Genomic DNA, 26,915 nt, shown 5'->3' on the forward strand with positions numbered 1-26,915 from the left:
GGTTAAGAGTTCAGGGCAGACAGCATGAGAGTATCACACTGAACTGCTAGTAAGGCTTTAAAAAATGATACATCCACCCTCATATCAAATGCTCCTTTTTTCACTGCAGAAACACCATTGTTGAGGATATCAGCAGTACTAAAAGATGAACTTGTCAAATCTGGGTAATAGTTTATGAGTGATTTAAGCACTTCGCAGTTATTAAACAAAGGCTTCTCTTCCAGCTTGGCTGGGGAAACGCTACTTGGTGCCTAGGCCACGTTAAAAAACTGTTATTTTATGAACAGTGTGGGATGATGCTATCATTCTTCCTTCCACACATCAACAACTTCCTGCTGCTGACTTGTTAGCAGGTATTTTGCAGGATTAAATAACCTGATGTTATCAGGCTGCAGGGTAGAGTTCGGCATGTCTGGACAGATCTGACTGACTGATGCAGTGTCCCCTCTTCAGTACCCAGAGAAATAATCCCCATTTTTCATGCCACACGCCAGGAGGCATTGTCAGGTTTGCACAAACAGATATTTTGACAAGGAAATTGAAGCTTTCACTCCGTTATTTTGTCTCATACTTCTCATGTTATGTCTATTGTATTGCACATTGGTTAAAACAGGAGTGCAGCCGATGCAGCAGCATGCAAAATACATAGACAAAAATGTATTGTCCACTTCATTTTCCTACTAGACAGTACATGTGGATTGAAGAAATCTACTCCAGCTCTGGAAAATACCCTCATGTTCCAATGCAAACCCTTAAAAAATGATTTTTTTAATACCAAACATTCTGATTCCAGCCACAAGCCTTGATGCTGACCCTGCAGTCATTGCCCACTGGCCCTCAGTTGAGAGAACCGCCTCAGCTTGGTTGTATTGTGAGCATTTCGGTTAAGGGTAATAATTCGGTAAGAATAATTAAGTCTACTGTGCTGAAGGGCTGTGCCACATGATCCTCATGTTATCAAGGCAAAACATGGCCATATGCTGGCAGGGTGCTTCTGGTCCTTCTATCCATCACCTGCTCTCATTGCTCTGTATTTGTCCTGCTTGCTTGCAGGGATAAAGACCCTGTATCCATGCCTGACATGGCAGATCCATATGATTTATCTGTAATAATTTTGCTTGTCTTAATGGACTAAGGGCCGTTCCAGACCCTTGAGTACCCTCTGGCAGAAGAAAAGCAAGTGCATCAGTCCTTCTCCAAGCATAAGGAGAAGCAAAGAGCAGAATAGCAGAATGGGTCCTTGCACTGAAACATTTCTAGTTGTATCCTACCTCATTTTACAGATTTCCAGTATTATCTTCATTTTGAAATACATATAATGTCACATATAATCTCTGAAGCTGCCCCGTGAGATCTCATCACAGAGACCATGCTGCAGGGCAGAGGTACACATGATCTCTGATATTTCTGCCCCACTCTGCCTGTCCTCCACAACTTAAGGGGTGCAAAACACAGAGCATGTTTCTTAAACAGCTCTCAATCACAACTATATCAGCATCACAGTCCCAGTCTGGGCTGTCTCTGTTAACACTAAAACAATCTTGCGACATGCCTTGAAAAATGAGGACATTTGGAGGATGAAATCTTGGCACTCTGCACCTGAATGGTGAAACTCACATTGCTTCAGTGGAGGCTTTTCTGGTCTGGGGCACAAGGGGAAATCATGTGTACGGTGCAAGTCCCCTCTTTTGGAAGGGAAACTGTTGATTTAAGGGTCTTAGACCAGCTCGGCAGTGGTGGTGTATCTACAAGCAAGTTAATAGCTGGTGTAGGTATCTATCTCCAGTATGAGTTATGGAGTTGTTAATCCTCCACAGGTTTTAATAATCATTTAGTATTTAGTGAATACGCTATATTATAAATGTTTTATTAAATCTAAATTAAATGCAGATTTGGAACATAAATGTGCTATTGAAATTTATGAGGGATCTTAGTAGAGAATAATTTTTAGGCACTGCTGTGAAAGCTACAGAATATCAGTTTCCAAATTAGTATGAAATACTGCGTGTTAGTTGTCTGTTACTAGAGAATGTGCCTGTGGAGGTATGTCCTGAAACCCCCATGTGATCCCAAAACTTAATTCATCAGCAGGAGTTTTTAGGTCTGTAAAAAGCAAATGAACTATTTCCATGTCTGTGCAGTGCTGTGTCACCTAGAATCACTGCCTGTGGGTCCTACCTTCTCCGTGCTAACCATCCTGAGGTTCTGCAGAAATGCCATGCTCATCCCAAGGCTGCAAATGTTAGGGCTGATGATACTTGCTTGGACCGTCAATGTTCATATCCAACATCTAAGGATTTCCAGCATGTTATGGGTTGCATTACCAGATCTGATACCAGGATTCACAGAATCCCAGACTGGTTTGGGTTGGAAAGGACCTTAAATCTCATCTAGGTCCAACACCCTGCCATGGGCAGGGACACCTTCCACTAGACCAGGTTGCTCCAAGCCCCTGTGTCCAACCTGGCCTTCCAACCTCCATGAATGGGGCATTCTCAAGAAAGGATGATTAGCACTAAGTATGCGGCTCTTTTCTCTTCGTACTTGTTTACTGAATTGTTTTAACCCTAAGGCACTTCTGACAAAGCTCAAGACCATTTCTGACACAAGTTGAGACAGAGGCCACTTTCTGCTGGCTAGGTCAGTGATGAGCTGGAGTCCCCAGCTCAGCCTGGTCCAGCTCTGCACAGCTCCTGGGCACCACAGCGCCAACACCCCCTGCAAAAAATGGCTGGAATTGTTCACTTAAAACTGAAGACAGATGAGAAACTCACACCAACATGAAAAGGAAGAATACAGCAGAAGTATGGACACACTTGGCATCGCTGCTGCTGAGAAACACCAGTCAGAGTACCTCAGGTTCCTTGTGAGAAGCCGAGAACCTGTCAGTAACAGGGCAGAGTCCTGCAGAAAACCAGGTTTCTTTTTCCCTGAGAGTGATCATCAGAGCTCCTGCACCCCTCACTGCGAAGCCTGGAGATGTGTTGTTGATAAACTCAAGGAAGCCATTCCCAATAAGTGTCAAGCACATCACACACCATGAGGCATCATTAGAAGACAGTATTCTGTGTGTGATATGCCCTTGCTAGAATTTACATCAACAATATTGTGCATTAATTTGAAATACTTCCTGGGTTTTTAAAAGAAGAAAAGCAAAGCTACAATTCCAGCCAACTTAGAAAGCTGTTAATGGCTGCAAAACCTGGACATCATTCACACTGCAACCACTTTTTGGCTCAGATGGTTGGGCTCTGTGGTATGCAAGGATCTCATTTTCTGCAGAAGAACAACAGGTCATCAGTGTTGCAAGGTTTAAACCCTTCAGGCAGAGCAAAGCTGTGAGCTGAGAAATGAGCATCATCAGTACCAGAGGCAAGAAACAGCATCTGCCTAAAACTCCTCAGCGGCTGGGAAGTTAGAGCAAACTTTAGGGAAGACAAAATAGTGGAGAAGCAGCTATTCAATCCAACGGTTGGGCTTTATTTTACAGTCATTCCAGATTTACTTCACGGTCTGCACCAAAAATTAACTCAGATCAACATATGTATATGTATTTCCTAAAGGACCACCTCTGTTTCTAGCGATTCCAGGTGCAATTGTAAACCTTACCTTAATCAGGCACTGTGGAAATCTGCTCCCATTCAGGCAGGGAAAGAAGGGGAGAAAGTGGCAGGGCCAGGGCAAGCTCCTTTGAGTGCTGGTATGAGCATCCTAGGTAGTGTCTAGAGGCAAAAAAGAGACACTTTTGATTGACTGGGTTCTTCCCGTGGAGCAAATCAGTGTTGATGACTTCCTATCACTTGTAAGACTGACACAGCTACAATTTCTGTTTCCAGCCCTGCACTTAATTAAAAGACACTCTGCATCCAGAGTGATGTTATTATACAGAATGCCTGTGTTATCAAATAATAAACTAACTGTCGCAATATTGGCTCAAGGCTCGAGAATTTTCTAGCCTAGGAAGATTAAGACGACTACAGTTCAAATAAGTATGATTTTTGACTAATTGTTTGCAGAAATGGCATAGAAGCAATATGACTTGTTTGAGGAAAGTAGTAGGATTTTCCTATACAGAATTCTACCTGAAACATAGCTAAAAAATGAATGCTCAGAGCCCAGGCTTGCTTAAATCTATACATTTGCATTCACATGAAGGAAAGCTGCACTTACAAAGATGAAGACCTGTCCCTTTAAAACTGAAATAAAACAGTAGTTACTGCATTTGATTCAATCACTTGGACCTAGATTTATGTGCATTACAAGCACATGGGTAGCTCTTCAGATCTAGTCTACAGATAACATACTAGACCTGTACACGAGTCTTTCCTTTCCCTGCACGATACCCATAGATATATACACACAAAAATTCACTCTACAGAACTCCTAAAGGCTCCCAATGCTTTTTCTGTCTATTAATATATGGCCATTTCTATACAAGAAGGATCACAAAGACCACCGTGTCTCCACCACTCACTTCATATGCTCCTGTGCTGATCTCCATGGGTGACCTGCACAAGCACCCTCTCTTCTGTGGGCACTCAAGCTGCTCTGTAGCATGTTGAGCGTGCAGGCAGAAAGATCTTCGTTCTCCATTCCAGCTGAGTCAGAGGCTCAATATGTGACCTTCTGTCACTTGGTCTTCTTACATCAAAACCAAAACCGAGTTTAAAACTAGGAACGCCCTGAGGACCAGATGCTCCATCTGAGCCAAACCTTTCTGGGTAAATATATTGCAAAGAGCACAAATCATAGCATTTCAAACTTTGGGAATCTGTATATATTTAAACATATACAAAATTCTGCTGTTTCTTGACAATAGCTTCATACTGTAGAAGAACAGATATCCAGCAGACTGAAATTAATAATGCATTAGAACAAACGCCAGTGCATTGTTTCCCATGTAAGGAACTGCCTGGATATAAATAAACCCTTACTCATATTCTGTGATTTAAATCACAGAATCGTTTTTCTCCAGAGTAACAATTGCACCTTTCATAAAAATAAGACATAAAATTTGCTCTCAAGAAGAAATCTGAGGAATTAAACTCTTGTGCACCAGTGCGTTTGCTGTCCGTGTATTGAAACCACATAACTGAAATGCAACTAAAACCTCTTCCTCTGAACATCCCCAAAATTTTAGGAGAAGAATTACTCGGATGACTGAAATTCAAGCTAAGGCCTATTCATACTTTTGCTGTTCTACCTAAAGGTACTGTATCCACAATGTGGCCAAATCACGTGTTGCCTCCTACTAAGCCCAGCTTTTCCTTTTGCAGAATGCAAGCAGTTTGCAGTACATGGAACTTGGTTGCAAATATTTGCCCAAAATAACAACTTAGCTAAAATTCCAAGGAGATGAACATGGATAATCTTCATACAGAACCTGCCTATTGGCAATGGGACACAATACGGCAGCAGTGAGAATGTGTTTTGCTTTGCCTCTTGGGTTACAGCCAGTAATCAAAGTAGCTCATGACTATTCAAGTTCACTAGACAACAGACAGCTGAATTATTGCACATTTGCACATCTCTGATGGTACCTTCACTTAACACCATAAAGAACCCAGGCAAAGGTTTAAAACATCATTTTAGAAACCTGAAATAGAAAGAAAAAGTTCAACTTAATAACCAAGTTAATAAGCTGCATTGTTCCAAAAAATATAGGTTGCTTTGCATTCAAATACAATAACAAGATCTTTTTGCCTGTAATTTCACAGTGGAGAAAGTTAGTTGCAAAGTAGATTACTACCCACTTTATATCAGCCCAGAGCATTTTAGCATATAAAATATATGTGCAACATACACAGCATTTGGAGTGAACAAGAAAAGAAAACAGATGATAAAGTATTTTCCTTTGCTTATACTATCAGTTTGTGAAAACAACTGTCTCATGAACAATCCATTTTTAACAAGCAGAATTTTATTAGTGTGCAGTACAGGAAATTGTGGTTATTTCTCACAGAACTTTGCTCCATGTCAAGCACTGATTTCCTTTTTATGTAAATGAGAACCTATAAACTGATGCAATTACCCTCCACACATTCATTAGTTTAAATGCTGGGGTGCTACAAAAGTCATTTACCTTTCATACTTCCTGTTAGGCTACAAGTCAGCTCTGAGGTTTAAATGTTGTTTAAAAGTTCTTGGCTAATTGATCACTTTAGAGATGCTTTAAACACAGGTAAGGCTTTTAAAGTAAGCTTTCTTAATGGATGAATTGCAACTATCCATCATTCTGCTTGCTACTTCCCTACCACCACCCCATTAAACCTAATAAGTTCTATTAAAGCTGTTAACATGTGTCATCTGTTAATGGAAAGTGTATAATGAACAAGGCATGAGGGGGACCTGGGGGCTCATAGAAGTAAAGTTTAGAACAGAAAGACAAATTCTGACCGTTCACAAAGTTAATGTAACAACAGGTCAGTGTTCCAGGCCTTTCTTGAAGACAACTGCCATTTAAAGCCTTGTCTGTTCAGAGGCACTAAGGTTAGATTCACTGGCGTGTGTTGTATTTCAAATGCTTCATCAGATGAAATGTAGAAGTTGAAAGGGAAAAAAATGCATTTCTTTTTGGCTTGAGAAAACAGTGTGACACATGACAAGCCTGGATCTCTTTTGGAGAGGCTGTGCTCTGTATTACTTGAGATTAAGTTTGATCATTCCTGAAGGAACACAGAAATCCCCAAACCTGGATGGCAAGGGCTGTAATAGTTGCTCTTAATGTCTGCTGTTAGCTGATTACTGACATCTTGAAAGCATTGCTCAAGCAGGCCCTCTTACAAGCTTCTGTCATGTGGATGCTCTTGCAGATGGAGAGCATGCATCATAGAGCGTGGGTGACGGAGAGCTTCAAGGACCAGCCTGTAATCAAAAGCTTTGAACTGCTCCTAGCTTGTGAGACTGCTTTACTTGTTACTAGGGGGACTATCAGATCATATTATAATGACCAAAGCCAGCCCATGTAGTAACAGCTGGGAGTGTAATCCAAAAATTAGCTCATTAATTCACAGGAAAGTATTTTCTACTCATCTTTCATTACAAAAAATGTGTCTGCTTGTTAGTGGAACCTAGAGCTTTAACGGGAACCTTTAGAACATTAGCAATGCACATGTACTTTTCTATGCCTTAGTGGGAGATTTATGAAGTTTATTCTCTAATCTCTGTTTACAAGCAGAAATATGATGAACATAAATCATTTGAAATAAGATTTCAAGCTACAAATCCACTTTGCTATTTCCCAACGTTATTATGCTATTTCAAACCTTCAATTAATTCTTTTCCTTGTTGGCCTGCTTGTTTTCAAAAACAATTTCACTCCACTTGACCTTTGTATTTCTTGGAAAAATGTTCAAAGTTGGAAATAACTCTAGATGTTGTCTGTTAATGCTTATTTGCCATACACGGCATGCTAAACTTGAGCTGAAGCTTAGGAGCCCCAGAGACATACAAGATGTGAGGGGCAAATCAGCCCAGCTACCAGTAGGTATTAGCATCACAGTGATACTGTGATCATTACTAAGGACAGTCAGGCTACTCTTCAGGTGGTGACTCTCACAAAAACCTCAAATTAAAACAAAAAAGAGAAGGGAAAAAGCCATGATATGTTGCCAGCTCTTGCAGAAAACTGTTGTTGTTAGAACATGTTTCCCATCATAGGACCAAACAGTGCAATGACACTGTAAATTAAATGTTTATACAGTACATGAAAAAGCACAGTGCATAGCAATTGTCTTGCAAAACATTAGTTTATGCACAATGAATATATTTTCATAACACACTAAGTTGTATGATTCTTATAATGAAGAAATCAATGAACATAAAAAATTAGAGATCTAAACAATAAAGCAGTTTTGCATAGTGGTTTTGCACTTCAACAGGGACAAGACAGTTCTACGTGCCTGTTCTGGCACTGCAATGAAATGAGCAGTCACCCACATGTGAAAAATCACCTTGGCATATCCCTTGGTTTATGGTCCCTTTCTCTTTGGTGTCCTCATCACCCTTTTGCACAGCACAGGAGCTGAAATCACGTAGAATCAACCAGGTTGGAAAAGCCCCTTAAGCTCACCCAATCCAACCGTTCCCCAGCGCTGCCAAGGCCACCCCTAACCCATGTCACTAAGGGCCTCGTCTGCAAGGTGTGTGAACGCTTACAGGGACGGTGACTGCAGCCCTTCCCTGGGCAGCCTGTTCCAATGCCTGAGCACCCTCTGGGGGAGGAATTGTTCCTCATCTCCAGTCTAAACTTCCTCTGGTGCTACTTGAGTCTGTTTCCTCTTGTCCTATCCCCTGTTACTTGAGAGAAGAGACCAGCCACCTGTATGTATATTTAAGATTACTATAAAGTTTGTTTATTGCCAATTTGCTGCAAAGCTTAAACTAAAGTGCTGCACACCAGGGCTGCAGTGATGAGAGGAGCACCCACACTGCCACCCACTCCTGGTACCAACCACTGATGTTAATATACAGCAAATACATTTAAGCCAATGGACACACGGTTAGGAGATGCAGCTACTGCTACACCCACAAATAACCTATTCTGACTATTCTCCCCCATGTTCATGTAATTACACCAAAGTTTAGATTTCCAGCTGAAGTTGGTGGGATGTGCTGGTTTGTCCGTACTTGACCAACTTTCCCTTTGAAGCCATGTCAGGGTAGATCATTCTGGTCTGCATCTCTAAAATGTTAGCCATTAAACTAGCCTCAGCATTCTTTCAGTATGAAAAACCTTCAGTTGGACAAATAACCTTTAATAAACTCAGATCTGTACTCCTGCTTGCTCAGAACTGCATCCTTGTTAGGCAGGAGAGACTTAATTAATGCAATAGCCCAGTGAAGACCCAGGTGCCCATTCCCACAGGGTGAAGATGCTGCACACTGGTTAAGTGGGTCACAGAGGGGGAAACACATTACAATACAGCTTCAGAGTACAACACCCCCCTGCACACCTCAAATGACCATAGATTTTCAACAAGACAATTAAAAAATATGTGTGCTTCTGACCTTATAAGGACAGTGTCAGACTGCAAATTGGGACATGAATCCTTTTCCAGGGTGTGAGCATTTCTTCAGTATTTCTTTAGCTCCATACATTCAGTCTCCAGGGTCCACCACAACACCACCACATACGGCACATCTACACCACAGAGTGTAGGCCAAGGCTGTTCTATTTAGTTTACATTTTCCTGAGGAACAGCTGATTGTGTGCCTTGAAGTGGGAAAGGAGAGGTATTATAAACTGAGGATTAATGAGTTTCTGTGATGGGATAACTGTGGAAGTTCTCTCCTTTTCTTGATGTATGCCATGAGAATCACAGGAGAGGTGCAGAAGACCTTGCTGTAGCAGGGGGGCTGGTGTTGCAGGAAAATGCCAGCACTGCTGCACAGTGCTGCTTCGAGCCTCTAATATTACAAGCAGGGCTGGTGTTCATTTTTTACAGTGACCCGCAGAAAAGCATCTATTGCAAAGTGCTAAATTCTAATGGGATTCTGCTCCTACAGCAGAGCCCTGTGAGTCTGGATGGGCTCAGCTTGAACAGCAGGTCGAGGGAGGGGATTCTTCCCCTCTGCTGTGCTCTGGAGAGACCCCCCCTGCAGCCCTGATCCAGCTCTGGGGCAGCAGCACAAGAGGGACCTGGAGCTGTTGGAGCGAGGCCAGAGGAGGCCATGGAGATGCTGCGAGGGCTGGAGCAACTCTGCTCTGGAGCCAGGCTGAGAGAGCTGGGCTGGGGCAGCCTGGAGAAGAGAAGGCTCCTGAAGGGGAGACCTTAGAGCAGCTCCAGTGCCTAAAGGGGCTGCAGGAAACCTGGAGAGAGGCTTGGGACAAGGGCCTGTAGGGACAGGCCAAGGGGAATGGCTTGAACCTGCCTGAGGGGAGACTGAGCTGAGCTCTTAGGCAGAAGCTCTTCCCTGTGAGGGTGCTGAGGCGCTGGCACAGGGTGCCCAGAGAAGCTGTGGCTGCCCCATCCCTGGCAGTGTTCAAGGAACACAGGGGCTTGGAGCAAGCTGTTCTAGTGGAAGGTGTCCCTGCCCATGGCAAGGGGCTGGAACTGGAGGATCTTTAAAGTCCCTTCCAACACAAACCAGTCTGGGATTCTATGATTAAAAACATTTCACGTTTTGGCTGCTCTTAACCCATCTGCCCACCCTCTCCCTCTCTCCCCCACAAAAGATGCGCTTTCCAAAGCACTGCATTTTAACTGCATTTATGCAAAACTGTTACCTAAGGAATTTTACTGCAACCCAGTGATGAAGAGGACAGTAGCAGAAGTTCAGCATGGGGGAGCTGCAGTAGTGCTATGTTGAACACCAGAATTGGTAAAAAAAGCTTACTTTTTGCAATCAAAATGCTTAGTAAGCACTAAGCATTAGTGCTTAGGAAACATGTTAACACCTTTTTAGAGCTCAGTGCTTCATGGTGCTGGGCACACTGGCCGTGACCAAGGCAAGCACTTCAACACATGCCTACCTAGAGAGCAACCCTATGCCTTCAAGCCCTCATTCCCACAAACACTTACTGCTGTAGTAAACACGACTTGAGCATGGGTACAGAATTGGGCCCAAGACCCTAACTCAGAAACCATTGTCATCACTGTTAATTAATTACAATTATTTTCATTATGTTGTTGTCATGGAACAGGAAAAAATTGTGCTGCTCACTAACAGCAACCCAGTCCCTGTCTCAAGAAGATCAGTGCTCTCAAAGCTCATAATTTGAGCAATTTTAGTACATTCTGCAAGATTCAGTTTTATCTTTTTAGGAAGTTTTGTCTGTTTTCAGTGGGAAATAATGGGTCTTAAAATGGCTGTGCTGGTTATGAGACCTCTGCTGCCAGCTAAAGGATCTGAAACCTGTACTTTCAGATGTGCTGACCCTTGTATATTGGAGGAACAGGGCAACAGCAGTTCTTTAGATGAATTAGCTAAACCATTATACCTCCACCGTTTATAGTCCAGATGCACAAGAAAAGAGCAGAGACTGTCTTAGAGGAAGGAAAAAAGTTCAACTCTGGCAACAAGAAAATAACTCTAAGAATAAAACATAATAGGGAAAGCTGACAATATTTACATTTCACAGATTGTACCTTTTGCTTTTCAAAGGGCTGAGCCCAAGGTAATTAAAACTTTGGTGGCCTTTTCAGCTTTTAAACTGCAGCTAAAGGATAGCAGAACCTGGGGAGTGAGGCCCTTGTGCAGCACATGTGGCGCGGCAAGCTGCCCTGTCAGGGTTTGACAGGTGTGTGCCTGTGCACTGGTAGGGCCGCTGCTGCTCCGGGTCCTCCTGAAACCCGAGAGTGTTTGTAAACAGTCTGTGCTTTCTCAAAAGTGCCCTCGAGATTTGTTACAGGAAGTCAAATTGCTCAAATCTCCCTCATTTGGCACGATACTCTGAAAGCATGCTTGAGTGATCATAATTGCGCTGGGACTGACTTCATTTACCAATCTCGAGGCATACCTTTCCAATAACAACTGCAGGCGATATAAATTCAATCTCTTGTTTGTTTCTGAAAGTGATTAGCCTCAAAAATTTGGAATTTAAACACTCATAATTGCAAAGTGTTATTTGGACTCCATTTTGATTTATTAAATGAAAAAGTCACCTTTTTTTTTGTTTGTTTCTTGGGTTTTTTTTCTCTCTGCAGGAATTATTTGAGTTGCTTTGGAAAGGGAAAGGGATGGCAAATAGAAAGGAGAAAAGATCATTCTCCTCAGTGGAGGCACTGCTCTTAAAGGAGCATTTTGTCCTTCTACAACATTCAATATTGTAACAGGAGCATAAAAGATTCTGATGTTTATTTCAAGTGTGGACTTTTTGCTGTGAAATATCTATGGTTCGCTTGGATTAATATTATTTTTCTTCACATCTATGCAGAAATACACGCAAATCTAAGCCAAATAAACTGCTGTACAACTGAAAGGACAGAAAGAGAGCTGAAAGAGTCCCATTTTCATTCTGAGAATTACAGTCAGTGTTACTAAATATGATGGAAAGGGCCAAAATACACTTATTTCATACATCCATTACAATGTTTTTAAACCTATTTATCTAATACACATTTGCATCCTTTTTACATTTGCATTCTCCAGAAAGTGTTGGGGTAAAGCCCATGATAGTCAAGAATTGTCCTGACAGCAAATCCTGGGAAAAGCTTTGCAGGAAGCTATTACGGAATTCATAACTATAAGCAAACACTCACAAAGCCTTTTCAGCAGGATGCTAACTCAAACAAGTGGGGAAAAAAAGACATAACTTGTGTATAAACCACAAATGTCTGGTTTCCAATTAAAGAAAAAAACTGTGAACTCGTTATAAAAGTGTGCTCACAAATTCAGAGCTGAAGGAAGTTCTTTCCAACCACAATAAGGTTGGAAAGAGCTATTTCAAAAATTCAGAGAAAACCACAAAATTCATTAGAAAAAACCTGTTTGCTAGAACATCTTGTTTAGCCCTCATCATGCACAGATCCATGGACAGCTTCCTTGTTCTAACTAAAAAGCAGAATGAGAGAGTAAAAAAGCAGTAAAAATCTCCACAAGGATTAACCCTGTGGCCCCAAACGTACACTGTCAAGGACGGACTAGGCTCTCCTTGCAAAAAAACCCTAAAAGCTGAACAAGTCTCTTTCACATCAATTTCTTCATAGCTTCTTCATAAGCATCTTCTTCCACCTCCTTAGTTCCTATCCTGAATTGTCATCAAATTATAAGCAAATTCTGTGCCTATACATGGGCAAAACATAGTGCTCAACATCAGAAATGCTACATCTCAACCAACAGTCCTGATACACACTTGAAAGCATATTTATCGTAGAATCAGAGTGGTCTGAATTGGTAGAGCCCTTAAATCTCATCCAGCTCCAACCCCTGCCACGGGCAGGGACACCTTCCACTGGAGCAGCTTGCTCCAAGCCCCTGTGTCCAACCTGGCCTTGAGCACTGCCAGGGATGGGGCAGCCACAGCTTCTCTGGGCACCCTGTGCCAGCGCCTCAGCACCCTCACAGGGAAGAGCTTCTGCCTAAGAGCTCAGCTCAGTCTCCCCTCAGGCAGGTTCAAGCCATTCCCCTTGGCCTGTCCCTACAGGCCCTTGTCCCAAGCCCCTCTCCAGGTTTCCTGCAGCCCCTTTAGGCACTGGAGCTGCTCTAAGGTCTCCCCTTGAGGAGCCTTCTCTTCTCCAGGCTGACCCAGCCCAGCTCTCTCAGCCTGTCTTCAGTCTTAGTGCTCAGATAAGCCAGAATACCAGCACCACACCAGCAACAGCATGGCAGCAGAGCTGCTGTGTTCCATCGCAGGGTGCCCACTGCCATGCACCCATCTCACATGGCAGCCACTGACCTTCCTGGGTGCTGCCGTCATAGCCCCAGCACATACTTTAAACCTTGCAAAGAAAGACAGCAGCACTGAGAACATGAAAGGAAAGGCTAAAACTCAAGTTAAATCTTCCAGATGTTTCTGAATCCCTACGCAGCCTTGTGGCAAGTCATGGGATCCCGTGTAGCTAAGAGGAGCCTGTGCCAGAAACCCATGGGGAGTGCGAGCTTTGTGATTCCAGCAGGTGTATCCAGGGGGGGAACAGGTCACCTAAGTGCTTCTGGAACACAGAAGGAATTTCTCAGACCCCTTGTGCTTTGCCTAAAGTTTACTTTGTTTTTAAAGTAACAAACTTACTAAATTGTCCCCAAAATAAAGCCAAACCTCATGGCGAGTCTAATTTATAAAGGGTCTGTGCACAGTCTGTTTCAAACTAGATGGGACCTACCTAAGCAAGTAATTTAGTGCTATAATTTAGCCCATTTCCCCTTTACTACTGCTTACCCAAAACATCTCCATTTATTTTTAAACCAAACATATTATTTATTTGATGGGAATGTAGAGAACAGAAAGGAGCAGCACAACCTGAACATTCATCATTATTGTTTGTGCTCCTCGAAGGACATTGTTGAATTATTGCTATAAACATTCCACATTTGGCTAAATGTTGTTGATATAAACAAGGATTTTTCCTCATTAAGGTAATTTGGTGCAGCCTGAGAAACTGATTTATCAAGAGAATTAATTAAAGGCAGCTATGATTTGTAGCTCTTTGCTTGTGGATGTTTCAGCGTAAACATCCCCATTAAAATTAAATTACTGCTAATCTGATCCTACTAACAATAGCTTTTAAATACACTTCACAGATGCAGACATGATGCCCTTATTCAAGTTTGGAGCTATGCAGCAGAGTCCCATGCTCACAGTTGCCATGGTGCAGAGGTGGAAGAGCAGTGCTGCAGATGCATTGTGAGGTACCTTCCCACTGAAAATTTGCTGGCTTTGGGGGAGGTGAAAATTCTGTTTTCTCCTAGAGTTTACCCATGAGGTACAGATTAGAAAGGCCTTTCTTGGGTGATGAGTAGGCAATTAAAATAAGAAGTCTCTCGCTCCTTCTCTCTTATCTGGACTTCATGTAGTCCAGACATCAAACCAATCAGTCAAACTAATGCCCCCTGAATCAAGCAAGATTTGTCGTAACATCTTGGTTCAGGAGTTTTATATAACATTTCCTAGTCTTTTTCTTGTCAAAAGTCTACAGAAACAGGAGAAAAGAAGACAAAGAGATGAATGATGTTTTCCCTGTTGGTCAGAACATTGGGTGTTTTGCAGCTGAAGTCCCTTCAGGACACACATAAAAGGTCATCCTCTTACAGGTTCCTCAGTCTTTCTTTCACATAAACCCACCAGGAAAAGGTTCACAAGTACTAACCAAAGCTGTGTAAGTGTCGCTCCTTCCCTCCTTACAACCAACCCTCAGAGCCCATCCACAAAGCAAAAAGAAGCCCAGGTTTCCCAGGCTACCTTTACACGAGCTGTTTTGGATGGCACATGAAATGGGCAGCAACATCACTTGTACTCGTCTGCCTGAAAATGAGGCCTGTGCTCAGGGAGATATTGATGAAGACCTTGCTACCATTTTGTTTCCCACACTTGCTTATAAAAACTAGCAAATAAATGTGGTGTCCCTCCCGATCCACATATACCAGTATTTGCTCCCTAGCTCTTGAATGTCAAGGGGGCACAAGCCTTGCTTGGATTTAGAACACACTGGTTCCCATATTGGTTCAAATTCCAAGATAATCAAGTGATCGCATCCTATCAGTTTTCCTACCTGTCAGCAATACAGAGTATATTTTGATAAAGAAAGCAAAGACTTCTAATTCTGACACAGAAAGAAATCAGTCATGAAAAGAAATAGGGAAGAAGAGCAAGCTAGCTTAGGTCATGCAAGTATACCTCATGGCTTAACTAAGAGCCTCTAAAAGACTGAAGTGCTTGCTGTTCAAAAGACAGATAAAATTACGTACAGTTAAAGATAAAATTATCTACAGTTAAAGGAAACAGGCGTTTTGTGATTTAGGAGAAGCCACCTTCCCTCTCCCAATATTGGTGACCAATCCTGTAAGATGCTTATCATCTTCAAGCCACTGCTAACTGAGTCTGCTAATTACAGTGTTCAGCAGCTCACAACATCACAGAGCCAGATAGACTACATATTTACAGAGGGCCTTTGGGAAGTCCAGATTAGTCTCAGGACAACTTGAAAGATAAGAAAGCTTAAGAGGACTCTTCCTCTCCTGCAGCTGACCAATGAGCAGTAAAGGCTCCAGCTCTTGTCAAAGAGAAGGGATAATGCGGTGATGAAGCAGGTCTTAAATCATTTTGGTGCGCTTAAGTGTCACTGTAAAGAAGATCTAGTAATGCAGAGAGAAAACAAAGTATCAGTCAACATAATCAAGCAAATTTGAATTGGTTGGTTGGTTACATAGCTTTTTTCAGCACAAATTTTTCGTCACTTTCAAAGGGTCTTTTCTATATTGTTCATTTAAGTGTCAGCTTTTCTTTAATCAAGTTTTTTATTCAGTTTTACTATTTAATTTCTCTCACACTGGAGTCTCATAAAAATATTTTATTTTCTACAGGGAAAACAAAGTCATGGGGGTATAGAAGGTTATGTGCTGCTTGGCCAGGAAACTACAGCTGGTGGCCGAACCAAGGGAAGCAAAGTCCTCTCTGAGGTCTCTACCATAGAACAGAGCTTGACATTAGTGAACTCCAGCATCATAATTCAATACAGTTACAACAGTAACACTGGAGTCAACATTATGGTGGCGCTCAAAGTTCCCAGTTGTGGTATGGTGGGCATTAAACACACTGACATTCTAGGTAAGTGGTGTGTGATTTGTGTCTGATACACTTACGGGATTGCCAGGCAGGCAGCTGAATCTGTGCGGGCAGAAGGAGAGCAGAGACACTCCTTTGAAGTCAGCACAGTGCGATTTAGGAACAAGAGATTCATCTGGAATGCTGCAGGGGTCGAAACAGTCCTGTGCCAGAGCCGAATCCAGTCTCCAGAATCCTTTTTCTGGGTCAGTCTCCACCTCTCATCACTGAAATGAGGGCAACAAATACAACGCATGACACTCTTCTATTTTAGGTTTGAATTTCACATCTTCTGACATAAATCACAGAGATACAAGACTCAGGGAAACATAGGGGAAGAAAAACTCCTGTTCTTCTGAAGTGAGTACTCCTCAGAATATATGCATATTGTTGGCGTACTCCTGTATAGAAAACACCCATACCATTTCACTTGGAATTCATTAATTAGGAATCAACATCTTTTGCCTTCATGGAAATATTTATTTCAGGGAAGGATATCTGCCTATACATCATCTGAAAGGGGAGAGAGGGAATAAAGGATTTATCTCATAGAACTTGAGAAGATACAGAAGTCATGTTGTTCCTATGATTCTCGTAATGGTTGCCTGTCAATGGCTGCATTAAGTGTGCTGAACCCGTTACAGGGATGGAAGCTGTCATCAAAATGAATTAGAGGCTTATTTGGCCACAGTTGCATTTTATATTCTGCTGGCAATTTACTGTCTGTCTGGCAAGCTAATGAAAAGTAGGCTGGGAGAAGAGGGCAGTAGTGCATAAGAACACAAAGTATGTAGGTTATTTTTTTCCTTTCATAATGGAATACCATGGGGTTTTACAGTCATTTAAAGAGATTCTTTTCCTTTTTATATATATGTAACCCACTACAAAAGAGCAGTTGTCATCCTAAATCTTAACTAAAGATTATTTGGAAAGCACAGTTAATGGCTGTGAGATACTGCCACATCCACCAAGTTAGATAATTAATAACTGATGCACTAGTGACTGTAAACAAATGTGCCTTTGCTTTAAACTTCAGAAGAGACACAAATCCTAATTCACCTAAAACACCAATACATGGGCATAATAAAGCTCAAATATGAACTGACCTGATCCTTTACACACTGGTTCTGGAGGAAAAAATAAGGAGAAGTAAATCATATTTTTGTCTACCCCCCACCTCCCAGTACTGTAGCTGGGAGCAGTGTGGAAAATCACCCACATTCCATGGTTCACTGGCGAAACACTGACAAGGGACCTTCTTAGCACTCATTAGCACAAGAAAGCCTTGCTGCTTTTAGCAAGACTGCCAGCAAGGGAGATACGTGATAGTGATGGCACATGTTGCTCACACAGGAACCTGCAAAAAAGGGGAAGGGTTGCCTGGGGGCCAGGTGTTCTCCTCCCCTCCACTGCTTCTACACTACATTGACATCTGCTACATGCCTCCTGTGAGGAACTGAAACCGAGGAAACTGTCCAAACGTTTCCCTTGTTTACCAGGAACAACGTAGACAGCTGTCCTGTGCTGGCTTGAATTTGGCCTCTAGATGCTCAAGTACCCAGAAGCAGCACACAAAAGGTGCCTACTTAGAAGAACTTAAGTCCTACTTGAAACTTATTTTTAAAAGCTTGAATAATGAGTATTTTAGAATGTAGCAGAGAAAATAGGGTTTATACATGAGGGCATTTATTTTTTGCAGGTATATCCAGTTTTCTGAGTCAAGAAACAGTAGCACACATATTTTACCAGCATGAAAGAGGCAGTAGGGGAGCAAAAGGAAGAAGTAGCTATTAGGTGAATATGTATCCTTGCTCATTTTGGTCCCAGAATGCTGAGATTCACTGACTATGGCAGACTAAAATATCACAGTACCTGGAACTGGCAAGGAGCAGCCTGTGTGCTGTCTGCAGACTCTGGGGACAAGTATTCACCTTTACAGCTCATTGGCAATTTGCTGTAGGACTGTGATCCACAAAGGCAATCCATTTCCCTCCTGTGAAGGTGCAAAGCCGTTCATCATGTTTGTGAATGCATGAAAAACACCTACATACCTTTCTTAATAAAACAAAGCTGTGTGTTGACAATGCAAATTCCCTGTATAGGAAATGGGGTGGTTCAGCTCAGCCATTCAGACCTCCTCTTCAGAGATTTGAAGACAAAGCTATTACATGACTTGGGTAGAAGCAGCTCTTTTGCTGTAACAAAAACGAGCCAACACTGCCCTCCTCATTTTTCTTACTAAATGGGTTCATGTTTTGGCACAGTTTCATTGCTTGTTCAGTAACCTGTGGCTGAGCTCACCAACATCACTGTATGGAAACCCAAGAGGACAGGATTTTTCTCCGTCACAGTCCTATAGCCCTTCCTCATCTATTACACCTAAGTCACTGCATAATGCAGTGACAAGAGCTCAGTGCTCTGCCATTGCCACCTCATCTTTCACAGAGCTCAGGACAGTTAAGCGCTACAATGTGGATGCTGTAGAACATAGCAGAAAAATACTGAAGCCTTGCACCAGTGTTCTGCAGCCTTCAGACCTGCTGTAGTTCCTGAATACAGAATATATGAAATTAATTTCGCACTTTCGGTTGCAAAATGAATGCAGAGTACTAAGCCTATAAAATTACCCTGGTCTAGAGGAAAAAACATGACATGTAAAAACAATAATTTAACAGAATTCTAAGGAAGTTGGTAAATGTAATGACTATTTTTTACCATGCTTATCATTCCCTGCACGTAATCAATAACAGGCTATATACGCAAGGCTGTAAACCTTGAGCACCTCTGGATTCCATCCTCGCAATTCATTCTTCAGAAGCAAGAACTCTAGTAAAGGGATGAGGTCGATAATTCCACACAATTCAGTAAATGATAAAATCATCCTAAATTTGAATATTTGCAGCTGTAAAGCAACACCCTTGAGTCTCCTTCTTCCTGAACTGACCCATCAATCCTACAATGAAACAAGCCACTTTGCCTTTGAGTCTCTCGATCCAGAAGTAGAATCGTAGAATCACAGAATACTTAGGGTTAGAAAGGACCTTAAGATCATCAAGTTCCAACCCTCCTGCCATGGGCAGGGATACCTCACACTAAACCATGGCACCCAAGGCTCTGTCTAACCTGGCCTTGAACACTGGCCAGGGATGGAGCATTCACAGCTTCCTTGGGCCTCCAGTGGCATTCCAGTGCCTCCACCCTTACAGTAAAGAACTTCTTCTTCATATCCAATCTAAACTTCCCCTGTTTAAGTTTTAACCCGTTACCCCTTGTCCTATCACTACAGTCCCTAATGAAGAGACCCTCCCCAGCATCCCTATAGGCCCCCTTCAGATAATGGAAGGCTGCTATGAGGTCTCCACGCAGCCTTCTCTTCTCCAGGCTGAACAGCCCCAACTTTCTCAGCCGATCTTCATATGGGAGGTGCTCCAGTTCCTGATCATCCTCGTGGCCTCCTCTGGACTTGTTCCAACAGTTCCATGTCCTTTTTATGTTGAGGACACCAGAACTGCACACAATACTCCAGGTGAGGTCTCATGAGGTCTCATGAGAGCAGAGTAAAGGGGCAGGATCACCTCCTTCAACCTGCTGGTCACACTCCTTTTGATGCAGCCCAGGATACGGTTGCTTTCTGGGCTGCAAGCGCACACTGAAGCCGGCTCATGTTCATTTTCTCATCAAGCAGCACCCCCAAGTCCTTCTCTGCAGGGCTGCTCTGAATCTCTTCTCTGCCCAGCCTGTGGCTGTGTCTGGGATTGCTCTGACCCAGGTGTAGGACCTTGCACTTGGCATGGTTAAACTTCATGAGGTTGGCATCAGCCCACCTCACAAGCGTGTCAAGGTCCCTCTGGATGGCATTCCTTCCCTCCAGCCTATCAACCGAACCACACAGCTTGGTGTCACCGGCAAACTTGCTGAGGGCGCACTCAATCCCACTGTCCATGTCAGCGACGAAGATGTTAAACAAGACCAGTGCCAACACCGATCCCTGAGGGACACCACTCGTTACTGGTCTCCGGACGGACATTGAGCCATTGACCACAACTCTTTGTGTGCAGCCATCCAGCCAGTTCTTTATCCACCGAGTGGTCCATCCATCGAACTGATGTCTCTCCAATTTAGAGACAAGGATATCATGTGGGACAATGTCGAGTGCTTTGCACAAGTCCAGGTAGATGACGTCAACTGTTTTACCCTTGTCCATCAGTTCCATAGCCCCATCATAGAAGGATATATAGAAGTAACATCCTTTTTGACCTAGCCATTTGGGCTCAACCATTCCCACTGCAAATATGAGCATGAGCTACGCTATTTGGACTTGGAGCCATTTCCCCCAAATCTAAGACTCAATGGAGAGAAAAGGGAGGTGTTGGATTTGCAGGTCACCTCTCAATGCAGATGAGTTTATTGAAAACCCGGTGAAAAGCTACTGTTGTGCAAGTAGCTGATTTTCAAGTGTTAATAAAGCAGCCAGCTTTGCCAAGCAACACCCCAGCTCCCAAGATTGTAATAAATACTTGAGCATCCTGCCAAATTGCAGTGCTAACAAGAAAGCATTTTCTGTTATCAGAGCATGAAAAGCACTCCTAACTACTGTAACTTCACTTGAATTCAGGGCACCCCAAAATCATTATCCCCTGGAAGGCAGGGCTCATTTAAGCAGACAGCAGCCAAGCCTGGCTGGGGAGAGCTGGAGGCCTGACATTAATGAGGTGCTCCATGCCTGAAAGACCATAAAGGGAAAACCTTAACTGGGTGTTATAACAAGGGGATATGAAGTGTCACAAACTGTGTAAATATCGGGAGCTCTCTACAAGGCCTTTGTGTTAAAAATCTTCCCCATCTTAGCCCCTCTGGGTAAAGTATTTTCCTTCTGCTGCAGCTCCTTTTAAAATATTTTGACAATGGGAGTGAAAATGATAATTTCAACAATGTGTATGCTGGCAGCTTTGTGAGGATGGCAGCACAGGGTCACAGCACTGAGGAGGAACAGGGAGTGCATAGCCAGATAACAAAAAGCAAACATGTATTACTATTAAAAGCTGTTTACGGAGTGCTGCAAGTATTTCAAATACAGCATAAACCCTGCTTCCTACCATTAGTATTTACGGCCTCATGTCTAGGCATGTTCTTAACTTTATGCACTTGGTAAATCCATTGGACTAGACCTATGGATTAATGCCTGTAGGGCTGGGGTCCTGTAAACCCAATCCAGCAAGTCTTGAACCCATCACCCAAATGGAGCTAATCGCTGTACTAAACACTTAGTTAGGCAGGTACGGATGGAGAGAGCCCTGAAATGGAGTTGCACAAGATTGTATTAGATCACAGGAAAAACATTTCTTGTTGGAAAAGCTCAAAAGGGCAGGTTCTTTTTTTCTTTTCTTTCTTTTCTTTCTTTTTTTTTCTCTTTTTTTTTTTGTTTGAGAGGTAACATGTTAAAGATGATGCTCTTGTGGGACCTCACCTGGAGTATTGTGTGCAGTCTGGTGTTCTCAACATAAAAAGGACATGGAACTGTTGGAACAAGTCCAGAGGAGGCCACGAGGATGATCAGGGGAATGGAGCACCTCCCATATGAAGATCGGCTGAGAAAGTTGGGGCTGTTCAGCCTGGAGAAGAGAAGGCTGCGTGGAGACCTCATAGCAGCCTTCCATTATCTGAAGGGGGCCTATAGGGATGCTGGGGAGGGTCTCTTCATTAGGGACTGTAGTGACAGGACAAGGGGCAATGGGTTAAAACTTAAACAGGGGAAGTTTAGATTGGATATAAGAGGGAAATTCTTTCCTGTTAGGGTGGTGAGTCACGGGAATAGGTTGCCCAGGGAGGTTGTGAATGCTCCATCCCTGGCAGTGTTCAAGGCCAGGTTAGACAGAGCCTTGGGTGCCATGGTTTAGTGTGAGGTATCCCTGCCCATGGCAGGGGGGGTTGGAACTGGATGTTCTTAAGGTCCTTTCCAACCCTAACTATTATATGATTCTATGTGATAATGTCATAGGCATTTAGGAGTTGGCTCTACCATTTCCTATGCATGGTCAAAGAACAATAAAATCACAATTACTCTGCCTGGGATAGCTATTTTATAGCAATTCTAATCGACTCTTTCAGTTCCTAGTCCCTGGTATAACCAGAAATGGCAGTTTAAGGTTAGAAGGAGACCTCCCAACCTGTTCTTCTTCCTGCAGTGGCAGCCCCACTGGTGATGGCCATCTTGGGCTCTCTGCAGTGCTCTGTAGGCTGCCTCAGAGCAGTCCTGCTTCCCAGCCAGCCTTATCTCGGCTGGGGACAGCAATATGAATTGCTTCACATCATGGTGTTTTGTTAATGAGAGAAGTGCTGAAGTGCTGAGAGCACCTTCCCCCCGCCCTGACACTGTCATTGCTGCCTGTGATGAATTAGGGCTGTGCTTGAACTGAAAGACCAGCAAATTAACAGTTAATTAGGAGTTGATAAATAGCAGAGTCATGCAGCCCCTCTGGTTCAGCTTGTTTGCAGCTGCCGCCCTTCTCCTGTATCTTGAAACAGCAAGTGTTTATGTGCTTGTAACAAGTGCCTGAGTGGCCGCCATGCCTGGGGTTTGTCAGGGGTCTGCTCTGCTCTACCACAGCCCCTCCTGAAGCCTTACAGGGCTCTGCTTGACACAGCAACTCTATCAGTATTTATCCTTGAGATAAAGAGATGTGACAGTGCTTTCAGGGACAAATTAGACAATGTGGTGGGAAGGAGGGGAGCGTTTCTTAGCCCTTGCCTTGGTAAAGCTTGGTTCCCTCCCATGGAGGCACCCCAGGCCTGGAGTTCACTCTCACAGGGGCTGATTTCTCCTCTGACCCCATCAGACAAGGCCCTGCCTCTGAGAGGGATGTTTTACCAAGGCAATGGGAATGCTATTCATCCCTCCTCTGCACCAGGACTTTTCTCGGTTTCTGCAGAATTCACTGGAAGAAGTTTCCCATTTTGGTGGGAACAGCTTCACTCTATCCACCACAGGTGGAACACAAGCACTTTAGGGAGGTCCATGTACACTTCAGCTGGAGTCCAAGAGCGTCTTTCATGTCTTGACAGTGCTGATGCATGCAGGGGAGCAGGGAAGGTTACTGCTAAAATCAAATTAAAAGATAAAATAGCTGAAATTGTTTAAACCTCCATAGGAGTGGAGATGCTGGGCATTTGCAGGACCACCTCAGGCCCATAGCATCCATTAATGACGGCTGTGCGCACGGTGTTGTGTATGTGTTAGTGGGTGCGTGCACACTTGTTCACTCATACATTTCTTTTGCTTTAGAGCAACTTTAAGAGATAAGGTTGGGAAAAATCTTTGAACTACCTTGAAACATACATCGTTCGGACAGCCATGGTACAGAGACATGATCAATATGTATTTTCAACATTTTAAGGGATTTAGGGTTTTCTCCTCATGAATGGAAGCTGAAGTGTATGTATCCATGTCTGAACAAAGAAACCAACATTGCCTAGATTCAGCTGAAAACATGATCTATACCCTTCTAAGAAATGTCCACACAGTTTAAGGCAAATTTATAACTCCAGCACATTGCAAGGAAGAAGGAACGACAAGTGCTCTTGGGGGAAAAAGAGATGCTTCAGGAAGGAAGGAAAGAGTGCATCAGATAGATAAACTGACAGGGGCTAATGAGGATAAGCCACTCAAATGGCTCTGCTCTAGCCAGTGAAAACACTTCACCTCCCCTTTTTCATTGTGTCCCATTTTTACCTACCTGGTGGTTTTCTAGCTCTGCAGGACATGGGGCCTTCAGCAGTTTACGTACGCTGTATGGCCCCTTCCAGGAATTACAAGATACGGCCAAAGGAGAGGAGAATAAACCTAAAACATTACTCTTAATTTGAAGAGGCTGTATATTCATGAAGCAGGATCTAAAAGAACCCCTATAAATCAAGAAAATCCCTTAAGTCCCTTAAAGGTGATTAAATATACACTCAGATTAAATTAAATTCACTGTAGCTTTTACACATTTCTTTAAGTGACTTGAATAGGCTTGTTTTCCCTTGGAAAAAGAACCCCAAAACCAAACAAAAAAAAAAAAACACAACACCACCAAAAAAACACAAAACTGTGTCACATTCATGTAAGAGCAGTGCTTCTCTCAATAAAGGCACATTCAATCAACTCCAGAAACCAACATTTATTTAATGTTGGTTAACATTAACAGCCCAACATTACAGCTGGGCTTAAACCAACAAGCAGAAAAGGTTGCAGTATTGGGAGTATGTCCTGGGTTAAGCAGTGGCAGTCATTTTTCTCTTTCTTGGTAGCTGGTGCAGGGCTGTGTTTTGACTTTCAGCTGGGAACAGAGCTGAAAGACAATGATGTTTTGGTTTGGCCAAGGACTCTGTGGGCCTCATGCTCTGCCAGGGAGGAGGGGAGCCGGGAGGAAGCAGGGACAGGACACCTGACCCAAACTGACCACCAAAGAGGTATTCCATACCACAGCACGTCATGCCCAGGGGGGAACTGGGAGTTAGCCGGAAGGACTGGGTGGACTGCAGGGTTGGAGGAGGTATGGGTTGGTGCTTGATTGGGCTGGGAGGGGCAAGTTATCGGTCACCTGGTGATGGGGTGTTGTATTCTCTTCCCTTGTTATTTCCTTTATCATTACTATTATTGGTGTTTGCATTAGTGATTTGTGTTATACCTTAGTTACTAAACTGTTCTTATCTCAACCCGTGGGAGTTACATTCTTTTTGATTCTCCTCTCCGTTCCCCCAGGAGTAGAGGAAGGGCAAGTAGGGGGGGAGTGGGTAACAAGCTGTCTGGCTGTGGGTTAAACCACGACAGAGTAATACCAACTTCCTCCCTGCTCCTGTTATATAAAAAAAGGGCACCACTGTTAAACAGAAACAATTTACCAGCTTTACTTTGGGAGTCTCTGTGGCTTTGCATTTCTAACGCTTGGGCTCTGAGTACCACTCAGTTGTTGATTGTATTAAACTTCCACGCCTGGAGATGGGAAACAAGAAAGAAACTCATTTTAGAAGATACTAAGCAGTTACCAGCTCTGAAGTAAATTCTCATCTGCAGGTGATCGTGAATCCTTCTTCTGTAAATTGAATTCCTAATATCAATAGCCAGAGAGAAAAGGAGTTGATATGGCCATATATAACTATTTCATCATATTTCCATATCCTTGAGCACACACATGACCTTAAGCAACAGCTTTAAACTTATATTTTTCTGTCCTAAAAATTCCAGGACATTTTTTTGACTGATCTCTGAGATTTTTCTCAAATTGGATTCCTTCAAGAGGGTGTGATCTTCCAAGGTTTGAGCTCACAGTAGCAAACTTAATCTATGGTTATCATATTAATTGTGTTTTCTTATAGGATTAACACTGTTCTGCAACACAGACCCCAAGTGTGTGTGGGAATAACGGATGGTTATATTTAACCATGTAATTTGGATTCCCTCTTTAAGTAAAGGAAACAATAATGGTGGCCTTAATTGCAGAAATTACCAGTTACTTTGAGTTTGACATGTGCTTAATGACTAGGTGCATGGAAACACTAAACCTAATGCCACTTGGCAGAGAATTGGAATTGATAATCACCCCTATAAAAGCTATTGATGGTAATCTGTTGTGAACAGATTTGGCTAATTTCAAGCAGAAGTGGTGTATTACTTAGTTTCAAGAGACAGCCTCCAGTAGGTAGAGAGCAACAGAGAGTATTCACATACCATTTAAAACAGAAATGCATAGAGGGTGCTTACTTTCAAGTAATAATGCATTTCACATAACTGTCTGCCTTATATTACTGATTTATATTACTGTTTGTAACATGTTTCATGAACTATTTGTGCTACATACTCCCAAATAACACTCTTCCCAAGGCTGTGATGAAGTTGATGTGCTTTTCAGTTTAATAACTGGACCACTTCCTTTCCTCCCCCCCCCCCCCCCAGCATGAGAAGATACACAGTAAAGCCAAGTTGTTTGGCGAAGTTGCCTCTAGTGGAAAAAAAACCTTAGAAAGGATATTTGTAGGCCTGATATTGAACAAATCAGTACCAGAGGAGGAATGAAAGAAGAAATCACCTGTTTAAGTCACACTAGATTTAGTTCAAGAAGACAGCCCCACCAAAATGCTTTCTATTAAAGCATATGGCTGAAGCCAACACTGGGAAAGACAAGCAGAAAACACACTGAGCAGAAAGAAGAAGAATAGATTATTTGTTTATTATTATTATTTTTTGTTCTTCTAACTTGCTACAAACCTGCTGGCCACAGTTTATGCATTGGTATAGGTTCAGAACTAAAAAGATTGATTAATAAGAAAGAGTCAGAATCGTATTTCTGTTTAGCCCAATATACTTCACTCAGTATAACTAACTTTCTGTAACATAAAATGAAAAGTGAAAGTTAAAAGAATGGCCAGAAGTGGGGCAGAGGAATATACCTATTTTCAGTTACAAATTTAGGATAGAAAAGAATGGTGGAACATAAACAGGAAGACAAAAAAAAAAAAGATTAAAAAGGTTCGATCAATTTCAGTAAAACCAAATTTGTTAGTTTGGAGTTATGAATAGACTGAATATCTACCTAATCATTAAAGGAGGATATTTAAAGTGATTTTTAAAGCCACCAAGTAAAGGCATAAATTGTATAAATCAATTTAGTAGGGAAATAGTTTTTAGAAAAAGTAAAATGCTATGATAAGGAAGATGTTTTCTATAAGAAAGCCT

The 26,915-nt window shown here is 42.6% G+C and overlaps 1 long non-coding RNA gene across 2 annotated transcripts in view; it reads right to left on the bottom strand.

Annotated features, from left to right (window-relative positions):
• Positions 1–3,086: 3,086 nt before the first annotated feature.
• The window catches only part of LOC133214720 (uncharacterized), a 36,459-nt gene continuing 12,630 nt past the window's right edge, over positions 3,087–26,915 (bottom strand). The window contains exons 1-3 of one of the 2 annotated variants that reach the window (XR_009726207.1): positions 25,085–25,168; positions 3,610–3,722; positions 3,087–3,343 (exon numbers count right to left, since the gene is read on the bottom strand). This is a non-coding gene — a long non-coding RNA (uncharacterized LOC133214720). Of the gene's footprint in view, positions 3,344–3,609; positions 3,723–25,084; positions 25,169–26,915 lie in introns of those variants that run through there. The other variant, XR_009726208.1, reaches the window with a different exon arrangement.

This window comes from Neopsephotus bourkii, unplaced genomic scaffold, assembly GCF_033783945.1.
Source record: "Neopsephotus bourkii isolate Nb327-2 ecotype Australia unplaced genomic scaffold, CSIRO-AGI_Nbou_v1 NB_923, whole genome shotgun sequence".
Classification (NCBI taxonomy): Eukaryota; Metazoa; Chordata; class Aves; order Psittaciformes; family Psittacidae; genus Neopsephotus; species Neopsephotus bourkii.